This window comes from Mus caroli, unplaced genomic scaffold (assembly GCF_900094665.2).
Source record: "Mus caroli unplaced genomic scaffold, CAROLI_EIJ_v1.1 scaffold_7801_1, whole genome shotgun sequence".
Lineage (NCBI taxonomy): Eukaryota > Metazoa > Chordata > Mammalia > Rodentia > Muridae > Mus > Mus caroli.
The window spans coordinates 4,545-31,785 of NW_018389828.1; the positions used below are offsets into that span (position 1 = coordinate 4,545).

At 39.4% G+C, this 27,241-nt stretch overlaps 1 pseudogene; it reads right to left on the reverse strand.

Moving 5' to 3' along the window:
• Positions 1–937: 937 nt before the first annotated feature.
• LOC110288318 lies at positions 938–21,253 on the reverse strand (annotated as a pseudogene).
• Between the last annotated feature and the right edge of the window lie 5,988 nt (positions 21,254–27,241).

The following is a 27,241-nucleotide window of genomic DNA, read 5'->3' on the forward strand; positions in this document are numbered from 1 at the left end:
GGACTTTACATTGTTAACAGCATAGTAACTGTCATTGAATAAGTTAAGGGGGGATTGGTACCAACAAGCAGCATCAGTATGGCCAAGAGTTAACCCAGGTGGAAGTATCTCAGCAAGGTAGAAACTTTGGTGCTTCCAGGGCACTCAAGACCTTGGTGACATAGCCATATTTAGCATATAGAATTATATATGCTAAAATATATAGTAATTTATATAAAATTATATACCCTAATTCATAGGAGGGCCAATATATTCTAAATATAGTCAAAGAGGCAGTAAATGCTGATGCACCCTGGATAAAGGGCTCAGATATAAGGTGCCTGTAATGGCAGTTAGCCATCACTGCCTAGGATAGAGTTTTGCTTATATGGGAGTGCACAAGCCAAGAAGACAGCAAGCTCAGAGATAGCAAACAAACGTCTCTATAAGGTAACACTGTAAATCATGTAACAGAATTGAGTCAAAGCATGGAAGACAGGTAACATTAGCAGAAGTTATAATTCCCTTTGTACAAAAACTATACATATTCTTTGGATTTTAAAAACCTAAATTAATTGGTTTCTTTTATGTTTTGAACAAAAAGAAAATCTAAGCAAAGTGCACATGTTGTCTCAGCCACATAGGTATGAAATATCCAATGCAACAGATGGAGGTCACTAGACTACAAAAGAAAAAAGCAGAGGTAAAGTAAATAGAGAGAGATGGAGTGAGAAAGTGACATCTGCTTCAATCAGGGGATGCAAAGGCTTAAACATTGGAATACCTATTAGGTGCAATGGTATCTGCCATATGAGCTGACATTATTTTCTTTAAATCATGCAATTAAAGCATTCATTTAAATTTAAGACACACAAAATTCTTAAAGTTAAAAAAAAGAAAAAATATTGGACACAATCTTCTGATTTGCAATGTAGTTTGTTTTTTCTTTTATTTCAAATTGAACTTTATCATGAAATGCAGGCCACTGTGGAGAGCTATGGCTCCATCCTGCTTGATACACTCCTCTTAGGACATCATATTCTTACACTCCACAGAACAGAAAACCATCCCTTCTACAGGAATGAACTTCTGCCTCATAAGACACTTGCTGCAGCAGGAGCATAAAAAGCACTCTGTAGACTCATGCCAGCTGAAGTTATTGTAGATCACTCTCTGTTCTTCTGGGTCGATGGCATTGTGGCATCCTTGACACACCACAGCATGGTTCTTCATGTAGCAGGGCTTGCACACAGACTTGTCACTGACAATAACATATATTTTTCCTGCTAAGATGTTGTTGCACTCAAAGCAGCAGAAGTGATTCAGATGCCAATTTTGGTTTTCTGCTTGGGTGTATTCATCACTGAATATCAGCTCATCACAGTCAGCACAGCGGGGCTTCTCACTTTCACAGTAATGTCTGCCACAGTATAGCTTCTCATTCTTCCAGAAATAAATCATGTGGACCAGGATTTCACCACAGGTGCTGCAGATAAAACAAGCTGGGTGCCAGAGTTTATCATAGCCAGCCCTTTCAGCAAAGATGGTTGCATCTCCTTCCTTCATGGATTGTTTGCAGCAGTAACAGGAATATTGGGTCTTCTTGAACTCCATAGACTTGTCATTAGAACACACTGCTTTTGGGGTGTTACTGTCTCCATCAGTGTTTTGCACCTTGTCACCTTGAGCATTCATCTCAGAGAGAAGCTTCACATCACCCACCCCCAGAGCCTCACTCTTATATTTCTTCACAAACTTCTCCATCTCCTTCACCTCTTTGGGAGACAATGCATGGCACTTAGAAGGATCCTGATCATGTTCAGGGAGCTGCTTCACCAGCTGCTTCTTCAGGTACTTTGCCCCCTCTGAACCTGACACTGGCTGCTTTTCCTTAGGCAGCATCTCCATGTACTTCCTGATCAATTCCTGGCTCTGGACAGGAGGAGCCCACTCAAAGGTAATAGTATCGATAGAGGGGTTCTTCTTGGCATCAGTTGGATTGCTCATTATAATAACATTGTGTTTGTCTGAGAAAGCTGCACCTAATTTCAGCTTGGCAATCAGGTTGATGTACTTGGTGTCTTCAAGTAGTCTTCCCACTTTCCGTTCCTCCTCATTTCTTAGAATTATGTCATGCTCTTCTTGCCCACATTTGCAGTTACAACATATTTTCTTCCAATAGTGTAGTTCAAACCCTGAACATTTTTCTTTGCATTTTAGACATGGGGCTCCAAGTCCTTGTTTGTGACCTAAATCCATCTCTTAAGAGGGGAAGGAAACAAAAGGAAATCTGTTATGAATTTCTAGCATGTTTAAAACTTCGATAGATCACACTTCTAATTCCACTTAATGCTCTTGTTGATGTAACTCTCAAATAAATCTCTTATTAGTTTCTAATTGTTTAGCCTATTATGACACCAAGTATATAAATGGAAGCTGCAAGTATGTATATAGCACACTTTATATTCTCATTGCTTTTATCATGAAAGGAAAAGAAGCAAAATACAACTTTATAGAAGACTACAAATATTGAAAGTCCCAAAGCTCATGAAAATATGACTTTAGTAGGAAATAGCCTTGAATGCATTGGCATGGGACACAGTAAACAGAATACCTATGCCACAGACACTAAGATTGACGATTAACAAATAGGACCTCACGAAGCTTAAAAGCTTCTGTAAGGCAAACGGCATTGTCAATAGAACAAAAATGGCAGCCTACAGAATGGGAAAAGATTTTCTTCAAGTCTACATTCAATAGAGGGCTAATATTCCAAAGATATGAGAACTCAAGAAATTAGAAACAATCTAATTAAAAATGGGGTATTGACATAAACAGAGAATTCTCATTAGAACAATCTCAGATGTCTGAGAAACAAAGAAATGTGCAACATCCTTAGTCATCAGGTAAACACAAATCAAGACTACTTTAAGTTTCCATCTTATATATGTCATACTGACTAAGGTCAATCAAACAAATGACAGTTTATGCTGGTAAGAATGTAGAGCAAGGAGAACACTCCACTATTGCTGATGGAATTGCAAAATCATAAAGCCTCTATGGAAATTCATATGGAGGCTCCTCATAACTCTGTAATTCTGTCTATCAAAATCCAGCTATATAACTCTTGCGTATATTTCCAAAGGAAGCCCTATCCTACCACAAGGACACTTGCTCAGTTTTGTTCATAGCAGCTTTACTAATCATGGGTAATAACTGGGATCAATCTAGACAGAAAATATGGTATATCTACACAATGGAGTATTCCTCAGCTTTTATTAAAATTGACACCATAAAATTGCATACAAATATATGGGACTATAAGAAAATAATTGGTAATGAGGCAACCTAGACCCAAAAATAATATATGTTCACTTATAAGTGGATATTAGTTGTTAAGTAAAGGATAATCACACTACAAATCAAAATCCCAGTGAAGTTGAATGAAGAGGAGAGGTCTATGGTGGACCCATGTACCTCTCTGAGAAGAGAAAATAGAATACATTTTATGGTGGACTATAACCAGTCATAGATGGGAACAGGAAGGATTAGGTTGGGGAGTGAATGTGGGAGAGAAAGAATTTGGGGAGAGACAGTGGCATAAATGGGTATTTAGGGAACTGTTTGAACATCTAGAGTAGTGGAATCTTTCTGAAACATATGATGGTAATGCTAGCTTAGACTCCAAATAATGGAGGATATGGATCCTGAACCAGGTATCTTCTCTAGGCTGCCAATGGTGGGATTGGTATACCAACCCACAAAATCTATGACTCACATAGTGTGCTGCCTTCAAATTATTTGGGGACAATGGTAGCATAGAAAGTGTGGGAGTGGTCACCCAATGACTAGTCTAAATTCAAGCCCAAGATACAAGAGTGAGCCCATGTCCAACACTGCCTAGATGGGCAAGATCAGGATGCATAATGTGTCAGAGAAAATATTCACCCTCCACACCAGCTGTACTCCATCTACTTCACAGGCCTTAGGGCACTTGCAATTTTACATGCCTTCTAAATAGTATCTGTATTTGCCTTTAGCAAGGACTCTTGAAATGTCACCATTGGCACAAGGGACCAAAAAACATTTAGTATCAGCTCAAGGGAAAGGGACAAAATCTCAATTAGAATAAGACAGTCTGGAATAGTCTACATCATAACAGGGCATTGTAGTACCATCAACATGACATACAGAGTCTCTACGACCATCTTCATATGCTCAAAGGAATTCAGGAATATTGCCATCTAACAAAGGGGCTGAGAAATATTGTCTGTCTCTGGGGGGGGGGGTATGGAGACTGCCCATTGATGAAACTAGGACTCTGGATATCTTACCAAGTGAACAAGGACCCATGAAATGTTTCAGTTCTTTTCAGAAGGCCTCTAGACATTATCTATTCAAGATACTCTGAAACGTTTAGCATCTCCTAAAGAGGCTATGAGATCTTCTTCATCTACTCATGGGATTAAAAAAAAAAACAACAACATTGTTATCACTTGGGATGAATTGTAGTATCTCAGGATACTTCTCCATCTGTCCAAGGAAGTACAGCCCTTTTCCATTTCCCTTGGGGCTACAGATATTCACTATATGAAAGAGGATCTCTGGAATCTTCATTGTTAGTCTCAAGCCTCTAGAGTATTTGCAATCTACAAAACTTTGCATATCTGCTCAGGGAACTCAGGGCCCTTCAGCATATTCTCAACAACCTATACAACATGCATCATCTTCCCAAAATATTCTAGGTCCATCCAAGTATGCCCAGGGCATAGACTGTTATTTGTTTTCTGTCTCAGATTTAGATATGTCTTCCTGTGTGACAAGGACTACAGGAATGCTGCCACATGCCCCAAAGCATCTTGGACTTTCCTTACCAGCACAGCAAATTCAGTCCCTTTCACATCTTTGTGAAAATCTGTGGAAACTTGCCTGTATTAATAAGCATTTCTGGAAATGAACACATAGGAACAAGATCCTCTATTATACTCACATCTACTAGGGTGTCTGGATAATGTTACCTTTATTCAGAAGAGACTTTGGTACAGCCCATAACTTCACAGGAAACTGAAGAACATTTGACTTCTAACTCAGGGACTCTAAATTACAAGAAAATGACCAGTAGGATCTAGGAATTTTTCCATCTGTCCAAGTTCCTCTTGAAATTTCCTTGTTGCACAAGGAATTTTAGGATTTTTGTCAACTGAACAAGGGCTTCTGGTAACTTTCCTATCTCCTAAAAGCTCTCTGAAACTGTCTACATCCAAACAAATAACTGTATGAACTACACCATCTGCTCAAGTCTTTGAAATACCTAATTCCTCAGTAAGCTCTGAAATTTTCTCAGTCTGTTCAACTTACTGTATAACATTAATCATCCTCCCCAAGGACTACTGGATATTTTTTATCTAGGCATGATACTAAGGGATCTTTTTGGTCTTCACCAGGGTGTGCAAAACATTACCCAACTGCACTAGGTGCTCAAGTATTTCCTCTATCTACTCCAGCAGTTTTATCACTTGCCTTCTCAAGGGCCCAAGAAATGTTTCCAAATCTACAAAGGGAACATTGTCTGTGCAAAGGTCTTTGTCAACCACCCAACTTTATCAAGAACGTTCAGTATATAACACAGGGGTGTTAAGAAAAAAACCACCCAGAGTGCCTTGGGGAACTTTCCATGTGAATGGTGAGATGTTAAAACTTCTCAAATTCCTTCAGGAGTTAAAGAATCTTTAATATTAACACCTCTAGGTGAATATCTGGGTCTTTCTGCATCTCAACATCTCATTCTGATGAAAGGGCCGTTGGACATTGCCTATCAGAAAAAGGGACTCTGAAAGTGTCAAAATCTATACAAGGGAATTTAGGATCTTTCTCATATGCTCATGGCATTGGGGGGACGAGCTTTTCTTATCAGTAAAAGTCATACTTGGACAGTCCATGTGTCCATGTATGCGAAATGGACAGTAAGACATTTGCTATAAACACAAAAAATACCCAGATTCTCCCATGATTTTGACATCTGACCAAAGGTCTATCAGAATTTCCTTCCCTACAAGGAACTTGAGGATCTTAATCATCAGAAGGGGCTTTGGGATATTAACAACCTGCACAAGGATCTCTAAAATTGTCTGTATTGTAACAATGTACTGTAGAAATGGTTTCATCTGATCAAATGACTTTGAAACATCTGGCTTTTTGCCAAGCAGCTCTGAGATTTTATCCATCTGCCCAATGTACTATATGACCTTCACTACCTTTATCAAAAGATAATGGACCATTCCTATCTATGCAGGAAACTCAAGGGTCATTGAGGTTTATTGCAGGGTATGCAGAATATGCTGCAGCTACAGAAAGTGCCCAATGACATCCTTTTTATACTTCAGGAGATCCATGACTTCTGATATTCTTCCAAGTGCCTAAAGAACTTGCCAGATCTTATATTGAACACTGTCTGTTTAAAATTCTTTCTTATCTAAGCAAAGGACTTTAGAAGCGTCATCATATTCTACTGTATTTAAGGAACAATACAAATATACCTAGAGTACCTTGAGGCATTTTCAATCTCTGAGGAATATTGTGGAATGTTCTCAATCTCATCCTGGGACTACAAAAGTTCTGCCATCAACATCTCCAGAATATGGGAGACATTTTTCTTCTCCCCAACGTGGTGCAGCAACTTTCCCATCTGTCCAAGTTTACCTAGTACCTTTGCAATCTTCCCAAGAGGCCTCTGAAACATTCTATCTCAGCCCAGGCAGTGATGCATACACCAGAATCTGCTGAGGGGTCTCTGCTTCATACAGCACATTCCCCAGAAGTTTCAGAATCAGGAAAATTCTCCATCTGCCTGAGGGAATTCAGGCCATTCTCAATTTCCTGCAGGGCATTTGGGTATTTCTGTTTAACAGTTGACTCCATCATCTTCTCCCTCTGATCAATAAGTTCTGGGACCTTCCCTATCAGAAGAAGGAACCATAAAAATGCCTATATCTGAACAAGAGACTCTAGGATCTTCCCTATATGCTCAGAGCCATGGAGGGTTGCATTTCATTTCTAAACAAGCCGTGTTGTTACACACTATGTCTGATTAACAAACTGTAGGAAGTTTGCCTCCAATGCAGGACATCAAGATCTTCCCCAAATAATCAAATACTTTTAGCAATTTTCCCATATGACCAGGAGCCTCTGGGATTTTCCTTATCAACACAGGCACTCCAGGATCATGGTCATAATCCCAAGGAGATTTGGGACATTCTCAATCTGCCCACGAGTCTCTAAAACTGCCCAGCTCTGAACAAGAGACTGGAGAAACTGAATCATCTGGTCAGCAGACTTAAAAATATCAAACTTATTCCCAGGCAGCTATGAGATGTTTATCATTTGATCAACATGCTGTACAATGTTCAGTCTTCCCAAAGAGCTACTAGATCTTTCTTACCTAGTCAGAAATATCAAGAATCCTTTTAGTCTTCAACAGGAGATTGAGGACATTACACATCTGCACTAGGTGCTCAGTAGCATGCTCTACTAATGCTCATGCCTCCATTTAAGGGTTCTAGGACCTTCATAATACTCTAAAAAGCCCAAGGAACTTTCCTGAGTTGCAGAGAAAACTTTGCCTGTGCATACTTCTTCATCCTCCAACCAAACAGTTCAACAGCTTTCAGCATATTCCATATGGATTTGGGGCAACACAAGAATTCCCAGAGTATCATGGGGCATTTGGGATATGTGAAGGATGATGTGGAATCTTCTCAATATGCTTCATCCATAATGGAAGCTATACCAATATCACATTCTGAATCTGGAAGAAACTCATCCTTAATCCAAGGAGGTGAAGCAATTTTCCTATCTGGCCAAAGGTATCTAGCACCTTTGCCATCAGCACAAGGGTCTCTGAAATTTTCTATCAAAGCCCATTGGATGATGTATTAACCATAAACTTCTGAAGGTGTTCCTGGTCCTATGAGGCTGTTCTCCTCAGAAGGTATTTGTACTGGCTAGTTTTGTGTCAACTTGACACAGCTGGATTTATCACAGAGAAAGGAGGTTCAGTTGAAGAAATACCTCCATGAGATCCAACTCTAAGGCATTTTCTCAATTAGTGATCAAGGGGGAAAGGCCCCTTGGGGGTGGGAACATCTCTGGGCTGGTAGTCTTGGTGTTATAAGAGAGCAGGCTGAGCAAGCCAGGGGAAGCAAGCCAGTAAAGAACATACTTCCATGGCCTCTGCATCAGCTCCTGCTTTTTGACCTGCTTGAGTTCCAGTCCTGACTTTCTTTAGTGATGAACAGCAATTTGGAAATGTAAACTGAATAAACCCTTTCCTCCCTAACTTGTTTCTTGGGCATGATGTTTGTGCAGGAATAGAAACCCCGACTAAGACAGTATTCAAACACCTCATTCTGCTCAAGGAGATATGGGTACCTGCCTACCTACATAAGGGAACATATGTCTTCCCACATCTATACAAAGATCTCTAGGAGATTCTCCATCTCCCTAAGGGTTTTCTACTCCTTAACTACATGCACAAGGTAGAAGAACACAGTCCACTTCTACACAGTGCACAGTAGCATATTCACCATCTACCCCAGTGTTTCAAGGACATGTATATCTTGCTCAAAAACTGGCAGGAAATTTGAAATATGCCCATGGGTCTCTGAGAAGTTAAATAACTGCATCAGGCTCGGTAGACCCCTTGCCACCTCCTCATGGGGCTCCAGGATATTTAGCATCTGCAACAGGTGCCCCCAAAAACATAAACAGGTTCAACAGGATATGTGGTGTCCACTCATGCCATATTAGAAATTTCAGTATTTGCCAAGTTGCTCTCTTACTTTCTTCCTAAACCCTTTTTATTCCTCCCTTTCAATAGAAAGGATTTTTGATCTACCTACAATTACAAAAGATACATCAGGACCTTCTGCTTCCTACAAAGGAACACTTGAAACTCTGAAGTCTGTCCAAAGGGTCCAACAAAAAGATCCATGCTCTTCAGTCTTTTCAGCATCTATGCCTTCTTCCAAAATTCACATGGTATTTTCTTTATCTGGACAATGGACTCTAGGATCTGTATGATATAACCTGAGGCCATTTGCAATTCCATTGTCTGATCAAGTGAGGACTGGGCCTTTGTTTGCTTTTCTTTTTTTTTTTTTTCTTTTAAAAATATTTTTTATTCAGTATTTTCCTCATTTACATTTCCAATGCTATCCCAAAAGTACCCCATACCCTCCCCCCCCCATTCCCCTACCCACCTACTCCCACTTTTTGGCCCTGGCATTCCCCTGTACTGGGGCATATAAAGTTTGCATGACCAATGGGTCTCCCTTTCCAGTGATGGCCCTTTGTTTTCTTTCTAAGACTCTGGAGTATATTGCCTGCCTTTACTCGACAATCTGGAAGACTTCACCTATGCACATGACAAGATAGGGAATTCTAATGCTTCAACTGCAGATTTACATACTTTACCATCTACAACAGTGAGGCTCAGATCTTCTCCATATGTCTAAATTAATTTAGGAGTGTTTCAACCTGTCTCATTGCTTCTGAGACCTGCTCTGTCTGCCCAAAATGTTCTAGGAACATCTATATCTGCCCAAGATGTGAGAATATGCCCAGAGAGAACCACATGCCCAGGATAATATAGGACTCAGGACTTATTGCCTGGGATCTCAGAAACCTTCTCAATTTTCCAAAATTAAAAGTATTACTATCTGCCTAGGGGGATTTTCAAATCTTTTCTGTCTACCTCAGTGTCTGTAGCACAATTGCTATCTGCCTCAGGCACTCCATATATTTTTAGTTTTTCCCTCAAAGACACTGGAGAGCTTTCCCTACCCCCAAAATAATTTGGGACTCTCCACCTATTCACAAAATTTTCTAGTATCTTCACCCACACTGAAAATTTCCCAGAAATAGTCTCCAACATCCCACTATTCTCTGGGGCCTATGTTATCTGCATCAGGTTCTCTGGAATATTCCCTAGAACACCAAATTGGACAAAAAAATGACTTGATATGAAGAAGTGACTCTAGAATAGTCACCACCTCAGGAAAAGTACAAAGAAAATCTTCCTCTATGGTATTCCTCTATGCAATGACACATGGGACAGTCACCATCAACACAAGTGTAATTAGAACTTTCTCCATTCACTTTTGGGGCTCTAGAAACTTTTCACATCTTCCCAAGAAGAGCCAGGCCTTTCTTATAATCAAGTTGGGTCAATAATATAGTTCCCATCTGTCCCAAAAGTTGTAAGTTGCCACCCATCTCTCTATCCAAGCTATACTTAAAATTTTGCCATCTTCAAAAGTTACTCTACAAATATTATCAACTGCCCAGTGAACTCTTGAAAATTTGTCAGTGTGTGAGGTTGTCTACAACTTCAGCCTCATTCTCCCGGGTATCTGGGAGATCATTTCCAGTGAACCCCAGAGACTTCAGAAATTTTGCTTTCTCCCCAAGAAATATTCAGAATATTCATCATGGACTCTAGGAACATTTCCATTTTTCTCAGGAACTCTGGATATTTCAGTATCTGCCAATGATGTGCATCCTTGTGATTCTGACTCCAAGATTCCAGGATCATCAACATCTTGCCAGATAGCTCTCCAATCTTCTTCTTTTTTCAAATTCATTGAGACACATTTAATACTTTCTAGGGTCTTGGACTAATTATCATCAGGCCAGTTGTTTCCAAAATTGTCTATATCTGACCAAGTGTCTCTACGATCTTCCCCACCTCAGAGAGGACATGTAGGAAATTCATTATCTACACAAGGGATCATAGGAATTTCCATATCAACACAAGAATATCTAGGATATCCAAAACATGATCCAGAAATATCCATATCTTCTTGATTGTATGTAGAAGCCTAAGAGGCTTTTCCATAGACATCATCTGCTTCAGAAAACCTTGAAAATTTTTTATTTTCAGAAGTAATTATAGGAACATGAGGTACTATCCAAGGTGCTCTAGAAACACTGTCATCTGAGAAGGGACTTGACAATCTTTACCATGTGCTGTGTATATTCTACGAATTCAGGCTCTTATGAAGGGGGATCTATAATTCCTTACCAATTTACCCTAGAGACATCAGAAACATTGTCCAAGGTGTTTACAAAACTTCTGAATCTGTTGCAAGTACTCTAGAAATTTTGGCATGTGTCACAGAGATACTCAGGATTTTAACATTTGACCAAGTTGCTGTGGGCCCTTCCACATCTGAACAATGATACTGGAACAACTAACATTATTCCAGGAGACTCTGAAATATTTTATATCTGTCCAATAGTCTGTGAAATTTGCATCATCTAAAGTAAGTCCATTAAAATCATCCCTCACACATAAAGTGTTTCTGAATTTTCTTCAGATGAAAAGGTGATGACTACTTTCACAGATTCAGGAAATTCATTAAGAAATAAGAGATTAATTTAAATAGATTTAAATATATATGAATCTCTTTATTGTCCCCAAAAGAACCTGCCCATATAATCAGAAGAATCTCTTGGACATTCTCTATTTGGTCAAAGTCTCAAGACACTCCCCTTTTATCCTAAGAGACCCCAGATCTTGTTTGTAAAAGGAGGCTTTAGGGTATTCACCATCTGATTCAGAATTTCCAGGACTTTCTGCATCTGCCCAGGTGCCACAAGGAACAATGCTATGGACCCAAAGCAATCTAGAACTATCATCTGTCTCTCAAGAAATTACAGAACTTTCATCACCCGCACAAGAATGTCTTGGATTTCTATGTCCTTCACCAGTTAGTCTAGAGGTAGGAGAAACTACCACATGCTAAGAATCTGTTTCAGGGACTCTAGAATCTTTGATACCTGTGCCAGGGTCTCTGCAAGTTTTGAACCCTAATGAAAGTATTCTGGGTCTTTCAGGACCTAAACATGGGGATTCGGGAACACCACCATCTCTCCAGGAAACTGGAACTTTCTTAACCAGCCCAAGCGTTGCTAGAATCTATGCCATCTACTTAAGAGACTATGAGAGCTTCCTTTTCACCAATTTCTGGGAATCTCCATTTGTTCACATGACAAATTTATTCCTATCCATTCTCATGAACAATGTCCAAGACATTCCCCCTTATCCCAAGAAGAGCCCTAGACTTTTCAATTCTTCAAAAGGATAGTGAGACATGTCCCATTTCCTGAAGGGGATATCAGATATTCTCTTTCAGAATTTCTTGGCTTAGAAGTTGTCCCTTCTGCCCAAAGTAAGCTCATATCTTCCATGTATGCAAAAAAAAAAAAAGAACTCAAATCTTATTCTCTTGCTCCAAGGAGCATCTCACCCCCAAATCATCAAAATTGGGCTTCTGGTCTAGTAAATAAGTTCTCAGATAATTCCGTATCTCCACCATGTGGCACCAGATGTTCTAAATTGAAGAAAACAAAATCAAGACATGCCTTTTCAGACCAAGAAGGTGTCAATACTCTGCCATAAGAAGATGATTTCACAAAACTTTGCCATTATTACAAAAGGTAGTGGGGAGAGATTCCAAATCTGACAAAAGTAGTACATTGCTTAAATCAGAGACCAAGAGAAGCCATAAAACACCATCTGCCAAAGGAGACAACCGATCCTCATGATCTCATAAGGAGGGGCACATATTTCTCCCATGCCCCAAGATGTCACTACATGGTCCAAGTCTAATAAAATCAAATAAGAAAAGACTATTCTGACCAATCAGACACTCAAGATTCCCATTCAGAACATGGAGGTTACAAAGGCTCCTCTTTTTAAAAAAGAGAACAGAGAAATTCTTCATCTTTCAAAAATAAGATCACAATGCTACTCCCCAAGAGGACATAGCATCTTCCATCTCTGTAAAAGAGAACAGAGGAGGTATTTCCTTTCATGAAGTGAGACTCAGGCATTCCACCTCTTCTCATGGGAAGCCCAGATAAAAGACGTCTATCAGGAGGAAACTGAGGAGTGCACTGAAACCGAGAAGCCATCAAAACTTCTGCTAACAAGAAGGCATTGAGACATCTCAGATGGAAACAGTACCCATCGGAGTATCAAACCTTCATCATCAGGCTAAGAGGATGTCTGCATCCATGTTTGTACTGAGGAGCACTTAAAATACCCTCTTTCTGTCCAAGAGGAAGAAACCCCTTCCTTTAATGCTACAGGGGGCCAGGGCTTTGCTTCCTATCACCTGTGAAGTCTAATGTGTTCCAATTCACAAAGAGTGTATCAAGTCCTTCCCTGTTGATTAAGGAAAATTAAGAAATATGATATACCACCTAGGAGACCTGAGATCTTCCCTCTTTAACCAAGGGAGAGTCACAGACTTCCAATAGGAATAAAGGTCAGCTATTGTAACCCTACTGTCATAGGAAGCCACAAATATTCAAATTAAATCCCATAAAGTCTCCAAAGGACCCCACCGCCAAAGGGGATGTTTGCTTCTACCCTCATCCCTAAAGGAGTTATCAGACATTCTCAGTCTGACCAATGGACCTCATACTATGCTAGTCTCACCATAAGGACATGAGATTTTTCCCCCTTGTTTCATACTACCTCAGAATATTTCAGGAAAATAAAACAGAGGTCCTCTTAAATATCTATCTTACAAACTTGGCTTCAGAGATGCTCCTTGTGAAAAAGGATAGTCCAGAAAAATTCCCTCATCAAGCCTCTTACTTAAAATTTCTTCTCAGTGAGGCACAAGAGCTTCCCAGCCTGCCAAATGGAACTGATAAAGCAGCCTATCTCAGTAGAGGACCCTGGGTCATATATTTTCTTACCATGGTATCTTCAGTTCTTCTTTATATGCAAGCCAATGACATGTCTCCCATCTAGTGCCCCATATGAACAATGGGAGTTTAGAACATTTTCTTTTCATCAATCATCTGTCAATGATATGACTTCCATTCCTAGTTGCCTCAGATGCACATCTGAGACATCAGATAGGCCCTTCTGACTAAAAGCATGGCTGGTATTCCCTTTTTCTTTAAGAAGAGCTCACAATTTATAGCTAGATGGACATGCTGTACAATATCTTCCATGGAGGAGAATGTGTTCATCTTCTGACTAGTGTGGACCTAGAACTACTACATCTGACCTAATGGATAACAAATCATCTTCTTCTATCTAAGGTGTACAGAGTTCTTATTATTCTTATCTACTAATCTCACAATCTCTGTCCAAAGAACAGGAACCTAGCACCTGAGTCCCTATGGAGTAAGAGTAGCCATAAAATCTGTAAACCCAGGAAATATGCCTTAAATTGGTCAGTAGAAATTAAGAAGCCATGTCCTTCATGTTCAGTAGGAGGCAGCTGATTTATCAGGAGTCCTAGCTGTGAACCTCCTCCTGGCATATTGGAGTTTGATTACTCTGCTGGATGGCTGGCATGATACAGATGTTCTAGGTTCCCATGAAGAAGAGATAAGGAAAGACTCAGGCCTAGTGTGTTCCTCATATTGACTCTTGATCTTTCTCTGTTATGCATGAGATGCTTTGACCTTTCTGCTTTCTCCAACATAATATTAATTAGTCTTTATGACTATAAGGAAGGGTTCTTATTAATTTATGCTTGTGGATAACTTTATAAAAGGATTCTCTAAATTGTGTTTCTGACAATCTGGCCTCATATTTATTCCTTCAGAACCAGGAAGACTCTTACTTTCCCAATACCTGAAATTGAGCTCAAACCATTCTCAACTGCTCAACTGATCCTCCCCCAGGCATACTCTGTCTAAAGTATGAAGCCAAATGCATTCTAGTCATTCTCCACTTGGTTTCAGACCTACTGCTTCAGATCAATGAATTTTCAAAACTACTGTATGGAACAAGGGGGCTTCTGATCTGTCTATTCAGAAACAGGAATCCTCAGATCTCCTTTAGTAGCCTAACTGGCTGCAATATTATCTGTCTAGAAGCAGTGTGCTTCAAAAATTTCTCCAAGAACTGAAGAGGGTTTCATTTCAGATGTACCCCCTCAAAATCAAATATATCATATACTCCCTAGGTTTCAATGAAGCATAGGCACACCACTCCTTTGAGCACCAGGAAACCTCAGACATTCACTAATTGCCCAAATGGACTTCACACTTACCACTTCAGAACACACATACCCTCAGTGTCTGAAAGATCCTGAGATATATGATTGATAAGCAAAGTAATTCAGGCCTCCTCTGGATCCAAAGAAGGCCACAAATTCAGTCCTTTAAAAATCAATGTGCAATAGAATTTCTGAAGTCTCAGTGGGGGTGCAGACATATCTTTCTAGAACCAGAACAGTTGCTGCCTTCAGCTAATACCTCCATCAAGTCTTACTTATGTCTCCATAAAAATAAACTAACCCACAACTGCAAGGGGCCTGACAACCTGATTGAATATATTCTGAAGAGATCCATAGAATTGTTTTTTCTAACCACAGTAGCCTATTATTTAATGGTATGCAAAAGAGAGTGTGTTACTCTAATGTAATGACTTTGAATAAAAATAATTTAGTTTATTATGTTTGCTGGAGAAGTAAGAATCATGCCTTTCTGATGAAGCAAGATGTAGAAGTGACCCTGTGTCCCAAGTTTGTATCTCTAAAACTCATGCTCTGCTAATGCATACTCAAGATTGAAACCCTGTGACCTGGAACACATAGGGGATTCTCTATCTCTTCATGGCTGACTCAGATCTTCCACCCCACTGTGAAACACAAGAGCTTATCCCTCAGACTGTATTGATTAGAAATACATTTTAATAACCCCTTCAGAATGAAAGGAAGAGAGAGAGAGAAATAGGGACAGAGGGAGGGAGATAGGAAAGGGAAGACAGAAGAAAGAAAGAAAGAAAGAAAGAAAGAAAGAAAGAAAGAAAGAAAGAAAGAAAGAAAGAAAGGAAGGAAGGAAGGAAGGAAGGAAGAGGGGAGAGAGTGAGAAAAAGAAAGAAAATAATGAATGAAGAAACAAAGGAAGGATGGAGTAAGAATGAGAAGAGAACTCTGGATTCAAATTCATGGTCAATTAAAATGCCTCAGCCTGGACCCAAGATCCAAGGCCATCTACCTTTAAGATTCTCACAGGAATATCCATGTGGCTACCTATACATTTTAGTAGGGAACAGATCCAAGGACTTCGACCAACCTTTCAGAAGAAATCAGATTACTGTTAAGTCCCAGTGGAGTATTCAAACTTAAAACTTGTATAGAGTTCTATGATGAAATAGAGGTGTGAATTGCCTGGACCATCCTCCTTTACAGAAAGTAAACAGAAATATTCTCCTTAAGTCCAACAGGGTCTAGGATATTTCTCCTTTCCAAAACTTTGGTAGTTTTCCTCCTCTTATTACTGAGGCCTAAAGAGTTACCTATTTGATTCAATTGGCTCTCAGAACAACCTGTTCTGTGTATGGACCCATGGAATATTTCACCTTTGACCAAAGAGTATTGCTCCCTTTGCTTAGGGTTCACAGAAATCAAGAAGATCAAGAAAAATCCTGGAAGATCACTTTTCTTGAGTAAAGTCCCCGGACATACTGTGATATCATCAATCCCAGTTCTGGTGGTTGTTTGAACATATGATTATTTTGAGGAAATCACTCTGGAGAAACCCACTCTATCAGTTCAAATATCCTGCAATTGACAACTGGTCTCTTGCAGATTCAGCTAAAGATATGGGTCCACCAGACAGTGAACAATAATTTGAAGATGAAGCAATTTTAGGATCTTGTGAGCTATGGTAGTCAGTATAATTTTTGCTCTGAGTATCATGGGATTTTTCACACTCTGATTATCTCTCCTGTACCTCACACATCAGAATCTCCTCCTTTTCCTAGAGTACTCACTCTTTCCATGTTTGATTAGGGAGGCATCAGAATTTCCCATTGAAGCCCAGGGAGATGCATATTATTCCAGTTTGTCCAAAGGTGGTTAGACATTCATTTAATATGGTGAGACCCACAAAACTTCCTGTTATTGTAGAGTGCACCTCAAACAATTATTGTAAATAAAGTCACTGATATTTTTTATTCTAATGTAAACTGTAGGTCAAAAGAATGAAGAACTCCTGACATAAATACTCTGACAAGGAAGATGGATAAATTCTCATTTCTTTGAACAAAGCAGCTTTAGACATACACTTTCATTTCAAGGGTGTTTCAGAAAAAATCTGATTAAGGAGGCTGCAGACCAAGCTACTGACATGAAAACTCATTCAGCTTTAAAATATTTTTCTCAAGGGAATTTTAAATCCATGTACTCTGCAAACAGTTTCACAAGGAATCAATTTCTAACTACATCGTCCTCAGGTCTACTACTCTAATATGTTTTAATAGTTCCCTTATGTCCTGAGAGGCCAGGCATGCTCAGATGACCAAAGTGATTGCAGACCACTCTAGCCTGATGTCCTGGGACATGACAGTAGAAATCTGAGCGATGATCTAACAATGTCAAACATTGGGACTGTCACCAGAAATGGAGAAGTCCCATCTTCATTGCCCATATCCATGTGCTTCTGCTGAAATGCTTATGGAAATCACAAGGCCATGGATTACCAAATAACCTATATGAAAAATAAAATACTCTAAATATTGGAATGCACATTTTAGCATCCCAAAACACCTGTGTGTTCTGGTCTTAGAGGAAATTTGTACCTGATAAGATATTTCCTGCACCATCTTCCAATTACCAATGTAACTTTTTGTCAAAGGGATCATTTCTACTCTTCCCTACACTGCCAACACATTCTGCCTCTCAAAGCCGATCCCACTATTTATGTACGTATTGTCAAATAAGTCTATCACCTAACTGATCAAATATTGATCCACAGGCAATTCCCTCCAAAAACCAAGGACCTTTAAATAAGTTCACAGATGTTCTTTATCTCCACAATGTGGTACCAGATGGTCTAAATAAAAGAAAACAAAGTCAAGATGTGCCTTTTCAGATGAAGCAGGCACCAATATTCTGCCATAAAAAGATGAGTCTCAAAACATTGCCATTCTTACAAAAGAGGGGTGGGGAGAATTTACAAATCTGACAAAAGTGGTACATGGCTTAATTAAGAGAACAAGAGACGCCTTATTACTTCTTCTTCTGCCAATGGAGACCACTGATCCTTAGGATCTCATAAGGAGGAGCACAGATTTCTCCCATACCCCTAAGATATTAATAGATGGTCCAAATCTATGACAATCAAGTCAAGCAGACACTCAAGGTTTCCATTCAGAACATGGGGGTTACAAAGGATCCTCTTTCTTAAAAAGAGAACAGAGAACATTTTCATCTTTCAAAAAAAAAATCAAAAGCATCTTCCATTTCTACAAAAGAGGACAGTGGAATGATTTCCTCACATGAAGAGAGGCTCAGGCATTCCACCTTTCCTCAAGGGAAGCCCAGAGGCACGACTTGTATCAGGGGGAGACTGAGGAATGCCCCTGAAATCAAGGAGCCATCAAACATTTTCTGCAAGTGAGACAGCATTGAGACATCTTTAGATGGAATCAGTAGCAAATGGAGTATCAAACTTTCATCAGCAAGGTTAAAAGTATGTCTGCCTCCCTGTTTGTAGTGAGGAGCACTTAAAACATGTTCTTTCTATCCAGGAGTAAGAAAAGCCTTCCTTTAGTGCTACAGGGGCCCAAGGCTCTGCTCCTGAACACCAGGGAAATCAAATGTGTCCAATTTCAATAGGGGGTATTAAGTCCTTCCCTGATAGCTAGGGAAAATTGAGACATATCATATCCCAAATAGGAGAACTGAGTTCTTCCCTCTTTTCCAAAGGGAGAGAAACAGCACATTGTATCTCTTCTGTCATATGATGCCACAAATATTCACAATAATTCCCATGCAGTATCCATAGGACCCCACTGCCAAAGCGGTCTGTCTATCTATTGTCTTCCCTAAAGGAGATATCAGACATTCCCAGTCTGAACAAAGTGGCCTCAGGCTCTGCTAGTCTCACCATAAGGATATTAGAATTGCCGCCCCCCCCCCCCCATTTCACACAACCTCAGAATGTGTTAGGCTTAAAGAGAGGTCGTCTTAAATATCACATCTAACAAACTGGTCTTCAGAGATGTTCCTTTTGAGAAAAGAGAGTCCAGGTATTTTTCCTCTAATCAAGGCTCTTAATTACCCTTTCTTCCGATGGAGGTGCAAGATCTTCACAGCCTGCCAAATGGAACCAATGAAGCAGGCTATTTCTGTAGAGGAGCCTGGGCCATAAACTCTCTTACCTTGGTATCTTCAGTTCTTCTTATCTTCAAGAAACCCTCACATTTTCCAACTTGTGCCCATACGAAAAAGGAAGTCAAGACTTTTTTCTTCTAATCAATCTTCTGTCAAGGATATGACTTGCATTCCTTGTTGCTTCAAATGCACATCTGAGGTATCATATAGGCCCCTCTGAATTAAAGCATGGCAGGTATTCCCTTCCTCATGAAGAAGATATCACAATTTATTGCTAGGAGGACATGCTATACAATATTCCCCGTGGAGGAGAATATATGTTCCTCTGATTAGTGTGGAACTAGACCTACTTCTTCTGACCTAATGTGTATTATCTTCTTCTATTTAAGGTGCACTGAGTTCTACTTATTCTGATCCACTAAACTCAGAAAACCTTTTCAACAAACAGGATCATGGCACCTGAATTCCTAGAGCCTAAGAGTAGTCAGAAAAGCCCTAAACCCAGGAAATCTGCCTTAAATTGGTCAACAGAAATAAAGAAACCATGTCCTTCATATTTAGTAGGCACCTGATTTATCAGGTAACCTAGCTATGAACTTCCTCCTACCATGTTAGAGATTTATTACTCTGTTGGTTCTCCTGCATGATATAGATCATCTACGTTCTGAGGAAGATGGGATAAGGAAATGTTGACACCTTTTGTATTCATCTTATTGACTCTTGATCTTCCCCTACTATGTTTGAGATGCTTTGATATTTCTGCATCCTCCAACATAACATTGGACTGTCTGCCTATAAGGAATTGTTATTAAAATTTTATGGTTGTTAATTCCTCAAAAATTATCATTTTATCTAATGATTATATATATTATAACTATGACAATCTTTTCTCAGATTTATTCCTTCAGGACAGGGAAGATTCTTACTTTAGCAATACCTGAAGTAGAGTTCAAATCATTCTCAAGGGCCCAAGGTTTCCTCCCTCAGGCATACCTTGTCAAAAGCAGGAAGCCAAATGCATTCTAGTCATTATCGAATTAAGTTCAGTCCTACTGCTTCAGAACCATGTATTTTCCAATCTACTGAATGGAACAAGGGCCTTCTGAGGTTTCTATTCAGAACTAGGAATCTTCAGATCTTCCTTTTTCATTAGATATTTTCTTTAGCTACATTTCAACTGTTAGCTACTTTCCTCATATCCCCTCTTAAAACGTCCCTATTCCATCCCCCATCCTCCTGCTCAAACCCACCCACTGTAGCTTCCCTCTCAAGGCATTCACCTACATTGGGGCCTCGAGCCTTCACAGGACCAATGGCCTCTCCTCTTATTGATGTCCCACAAAGCAATACTCCTCTACATATGCTGTTGGAGCCATGAGTCTCTCCATGTGTACTCTGTGGTTGTTAGCTTAGTCCCTGAGAGATCTAGGGGTACTGGTTGGTGTATATTGTTTTTCCTTCTATGGGGCTGCAAAGCCCTTTATCTTCCTGTGTGTTTTCTCTAGCTCCTCTTTTGGGGACCCTGTGCTCTGTCCAATGGATGGCTCTGAATATCCACTTATCTATCTGTGAGGCATTGGAGGAGCTTCTCAGGAGACACCAATATCAGACCCTTGTTAGCAAAAACTTGTTGGCATCAACAATAGAGTCTGGGTGTGGTAACTAAACATGGGATGGATCTTCACGTGGGACAGTCACTGGATGGCCTTTCCTTCAGTTTCTGCTCTACATTTTGCCTCATTATCTCCTTCCTAGGGCATTATGATGCCCCTTCTGAGAAGGACCTAAGTATCCAGACCTTTCTTAATGGCCTAACTGGCCTCCCTCTTATCTTTCTAGAAACAATGTACCTTATGAATTTCCCCAAGAACTAAAGAGGTTTTCATTTCAGATATACCTGCTCAACATCTAAGATGTCAGATACTCACCAGTGNTCAATGAATCATAGGCACACCATTTCATTGAGAAACAGGAAACCTCAGATATTCACAAATTGCCCAAATGGACTTCACACTTACCACATCAGAAGAAGGGTGTCACACACACCCTCAATGACTGAAAGGATCCTGAGATATATGATTGATAAGCAAAGGAATTAAGACCTCCTGAAGGAGCCAGGAGGCCACAAATACAGTACTTTCAGAATCAATGTGCAATAGAATTTCTGAAGTCACAATGTGCACACAGACCTATCCTTCTAGAACCAGAGTAATTGCTGCTGCCTCCAGCTAATAACTCCATCAAGTCTTTCATATTCCCCTCTTAGAAGTAAATTAACCCACAATTGCAAGGGGTATGACACCCTGATTGAATACACTCTGAAGAGATCCTTAGATACATTTTCTCTAACCATAGTAGCCTCTGATTTAATGGAAAGCCAAAGGCATGGGGATTCTCTAACATACTGGTTTTGAATAAAAATACCTTAGTCTTATATCTGCAAGAGGACTATCAGATGTGCCTTTCTGATGAAGCAAGCTGTAGAAGTGACCCTGTGTCCTCTGAGTGTACCTGTAAAACTCATGCTCTGCTGAAGCATGCTTGAGAATGAATCACTGTGACCAAGAACACATTAGATATTCTCTTTCTATTCATGGCTGACTAAGATCTACCATCCAACTAAGAAACACAAGAGCTTATTACTGAGATTGTATTAGTTAGAAATATACTTTAATATTCATTCCCAGAAATAAACAAAAAAAGAAACAAAGAAAGAAACAAAGAACCAAAGAAACAACAAAGAAAGAAGAACACAAAGAAAGAAAAAGAAAAAAGAGAGAAAGAAAGAAAGAACGAAAGAAAGAAAGAAAGAAAGAAAGAAAGAAAGAAAGAAAGAGAGAAAGAAAGGGAAGGAGGGAGAGAGAGGGGAAGGGAGAAAGAAAGGGAGGGAGGGAGAGAGAGGGGAAGGGAGAGAATGAGGTAGAACAGAAGGAAGAAATGAATGAATAATGCAAGGATATAAGGGAGGAATGGAGAACAGGGAATTTTTGACTCAAATTCATGGTCAGTTAAAACCTTCATCCTGGATCAAGGCCATGTATCTTAATGATTCTCACAGGAAAGCAACTTGTCCCCCAATGTTACCTCCTTCCAGCCTAGCAAGGCTGGCTGTGACCAGCCACTTGAGCAGAGCCACCTGCTGAGCTGCTCTTTTTGAAGTGCCACTACCTGCCTGAGGCCCAACCTGCCAGAGACTTAACCAGTTCTCTTCCAAGAATCTTCCAGAGTTAACACCAAACTGCGATCTTTGCAAGTTCCCACTAAAAGGCTGACCTATCTACTTCAAAGGAACTTTGCTTGGCCAGGAACTTTGCTTGGCTTCCCCTTTTCTTTATAAAGCATGTTTGCTGACATTAAAATTGAACCTTGAGCAGAAAGCTTGTCTTGGTTCCTTCCTTATCTCACGCAGCCCAGCCCTTCTTCTCTTCCAGGTTTCCAAAATGCCTTTCCAGGCTAGAACCCAAACCTGTGATCTGCTGGCCAGACACAACACCCAAGTACCATATTTGTGTGGTTCTCTACAAATTTTAGTAGGGGACAGATCCAAGGACTTTGACCAACCTGTCAGAAAAATTTTCAGATTGCTTTTAAATCCCAGTGGAATACTCAAAAGTAAAAATTTTATAGAGTTCTATGAAGAAGTAGAGGTGTGGAGTGCCTGGACCATACTCCTCTACAGAAAGTAAACAGAGATACTCTCCTGTCCAACCAGGTCTAGGATCTATCACCTTTCCAAAACTTTGGTAGTTTAGCTCCTCTTGTTACTGAGGCCTTAAGACTTATCTATTTGATCCAAATGGCTCTCACAACACCCTTTCTGGGCATGGACCCATGGGATATTTCACCTTTGACCAAAGAGTATTGTTCCCTTTAGTTATGGTTCACAGAAATCAAGAAGATCAAGAAAAATCCTGGAAGATCACTTTTCTTGAGTAAAGTTCCCTGACATATTGTGATATCATTAATCCCAGTTCTGGTTGTTTGAAGATGATTATTTGGAGGAAAATCCTCTGGAGAAACCCACTCTATCAGTTCACATATCCTGCAATTGACAACTGGTCTCTTGCAGATTCAGCTAAAGATATGGGTCCACCAGACAGTGAACAATAATTTGAAGATGAAGCAATTTTAGGATCTTGTGAGCTATGGTAGTCAGTATAATTTTTGCTCTAAATATTATGGGATTTTTCACACTCTGATTATCTCTCCTGACCCTCACACATCAGAATCTCCTCCTTTTCCTAGAGTACTCACTCTTTCCATGTTTGATTAAGGAGGCATCAGAATTTCCCACTGAAGCCCAGTGAGATGCAGATTATTCCAGTTTGTACAAAGGATGCTTCGACATTCATTTAATGTGAGATGGCATACAAAACTTTCTGATATTTTAGAGTGAGCCTCAGGCAATTATTTTAAATAAATGGTCATTGTTTTTTGTTTTTGTTTTTGTTTTTTTTTTTTTTGTATTCTAAGGTAAAGTGTATGTTCAAAAGCAATGCAATGAAGAACTCCTTTACATACATACTCTGCAAATGAATATGTCTGCATTCCTTTTTCTTTGAACAAAGGAACTTTAGACACATACTTTCATTTGAAGGAGGCTTCATGCCAATTCTTCTGATAAAGAACACTGCAGACTAAGCCACTACCATGAAAACTCATTCAGATTTTAATATTTTTCTCAAGGAAACTTTAAATCCACAAACCCTAAAAATAGTTCCACTGAGATTCCATTTATATTCATAAACTCCTCAGTTATAACTCTCTAATATGTTTTAATATTTCTCTTATGATCTACCAGACCAGGCATACCCAAACGACCAAAAGGATTGCAGACCACTCTATTCTGATGTCCTGGGACCTGACAACAAATATCTGATCCATAATCTAATTCCTTCAACATTTAGGACTCTCAACAGAAATGGAGAATTCTCATCTTTATTGCCCATACACATCTACTTCTGCTGAAATTCTTATGGAAAACACAGAGTCATGGATTACCAACCAACCTGTAAGAAAAAATACTCTGATTCCTGGCATTCACACCTCAGAGTCCTGGAATACATGGGTATTCTGGACAGTGAGGACATTTGTACCGGATACAATATTCTTTGCACCATTTTCCAATTCCCAAGGTAATATTTTTGTCATAGGGTTTATTCCTATTCTTCCATATGCACCTAATATATTATCTTTCTCAAAATGGAGCTCAGCATCTTTCCACTTATGGTCAAAGTACTCTAACACCCAACAGATCAAGAATAGATCCACAATAAATTCCCTCTATAAACAAAGGACTACAGTACTCTATGGATTGAGATACACTAGTCCAAGTTTATCAATCAGAGAATAGGACCTGTGCCATCAGCCTTCATGCAAGTCAATAGAAATGGAATGACTTCCACAAGTCTGCTCAGATTCAGACAGCTAAACACAACTAGGGGAACTAACCTAGTTATCAAAAGTTATCCAGGCCTTTGGAAGATGGAATAAGTTGCTGCCTTATCTTTCCCAGAATGACCACAAACTGAGAAGATACAAAACTTTTAATAGACTTCTGATCTTCCATCTACAGCTGCAAGCTGAGGTTGCCCACACATGCTGTGCATGGGTCCTGCCAGGAGAGACCTGTTCTCCCAGGAGTGTTTTCACTCCCAGGCTCAAAGGTGTGATAGTGGAAGCTGGGGAGTAAAGAGCACATGGGGTTCAAAAACAGTGGAGCAGCTGGGACAGGATCCTTCCAGTCAGCATCTGCACCCAGAACTTGGGTTATTCAAGAGCCTTCTGTACACAAGTACTGCTAGGCCAGAGTTTGTCTCCAAAAAGTGCTGACACAGGCTGACAGTCCCACAGGAGGAACAAGCTCCAGCCAAAGACAGCAAGAACTTCAAACACCAGAGATAACCATATGGTGAAAGGCAATTGCAAGAGTCTTACTAAAAGAAACCACGACTACTAGGCATAATCAGAACCTAGTTCTCCCACCAGCATAAGTCCTGGATTCTCCACCACACTGGAAAAGCAGTCTCATGATGCTATTAGAGGACTTTAAGAAGGACATAAATACCTCCCTTAAAGAAATACAGGAAAACAGGTAGAGGCCCTTAAAGATGAAAAACAAAAATCCCTTAAAGAAATACAGGAAAAGACCACTAAACAGGAGAAGGAATTGAACAAAACCATCCAGGATCTAAAAATGGAAGAGGAAACAACAAAAGAAGTAGAAAACTCCAACAGCTCTGGAGATATAAAACCTAAGAAAGGAATCAGGAATCATAGATGCAAGCATCACCAACAGAATATAAGAAAGAGAATAGAGAACTTCAGGTGCAGAAAATACCATATAAAACATTGACACAACAAAAAAGAAAATGCAAAATACAAGAAGATCCTATCTCAAAACATCCAGGAAGTCCAGGATGCAATGAAAAGACCAAACCTAAGAATAGTTGGTATAGAAGAGAGTGAAGATTCCCAAATTAAAGGGCCAGTAAATATCTTCAACAAAATTAAAGAAGAAAACTTCCCTAACCTAAAGAAAGAGCTTACACAACACCAAATAGATTGAATCAGAAAATATATGCTTCCTGTCACATAATAATCAAAGCAGGAAAAGCACAAAACAAAGAAACAATATTAAAGCAGTACGGGATAATGGTCAAGTCACATATAAAGGCAGACCTATTAGAATTACACCAGACTTCTCACAAAAACTATTAAAGCCAGAAGCTCCTGGGTTGACATCATACAGACACTAAGAGAACACAAATGCCAGCCCAGGCTACTATACCAAGCAAAAATCTCAATTACCATAGATGTAATAACCAAGATATTCCATGATAAAAACAAATTTACACAATATCGCTCCACCAATCCAGGACTTCCAGGGACATTAAATGGAAAACTCCAACACAAGGAGAGAAACTACACCCTAGAAAAACAAGGAAATTCTCTTCTTTTAACAATATATAAAAAAAGATAACCACAAAAACCATAATTCTGCCTCTAGCAACATAAATAATAGGAAGCAACAATCGTTTTTTCCCTTAATATCTCTTAATATCAATGGACTCAATTCCCCAATAAAATGATTGATTAACAGACTGGATAAAGAAATAGGACTGAACATTTTGCTGCATACAGGAAACCTACCTCAGGGACAAAGACAGACACTATCTCAGAATAAAAGGCTGGAAAAAATTCTCTTATCAAATGGTCCGAAGAAACAGGCTGAAGTAACCATTCCAATACAGAAGAAAATTGACTTTCAACTTAAAGTTATCAAAAAAGATAAGGAAGGATGCTTCAAACTCATCAAATTGAAAATTTACCAGGAAGAACTCTCTATTCTGAGTATCTATGCTCTTAATGCAAGGACAACCACATTCATAAAAGAAACTTTAGTAAAGCTCAAAGCACAAATTGCACTGCACAAAATAATAGTGGGAGACTTCAACACCCTATTCTCAGCAATGGACAGATCATGGAAACAAAATGTAAATAGAGATATAGTGAAACAAACAGAAGTTATGAGCCAAATGGATTTAACAGATATCTATAGAACATTTTATTCTAACAAAAAGAATATACCTTCTTCAAAGCACCTCATGGTACCTTCTCCAGAATTGACCATATAATTGGTCATAAAACCAGCCTCAACAGATACAAGAAGATTGAAATAATCCCATGCATCCTATCAGATCATCACAGCCTAATACTGGTCTTCAAAAACAACATAAGCAATATAAAACCCACATATACATGGAAGCTGAACAATACTCAATGACAACTTTGTCAAGGAAGAAATAAAGAATGAAATTAAATCCTTTTTAGAGTTTAATGAAAATGAAGCCAAAATATACCCAAATTTATGGGACACAATGCAAGCAGCCTTAAGTCATAGTTCTGAATGCATCCAAAAAGAAACTGAAGAGAACAAATATTAACAGTTTGACAGCACATTTGAATGCTCTAGGATAAAAAGAAGCAAATTCTACCAAGAGGAGTAGATGGCAGGAAATAATCAAACTCAAGGGTGAAATCAACTAAGTAGAAACAAAAAGATCTATAGAAAGAATTAAACAAACCAGGAGCTGGTTCTTTGAGAA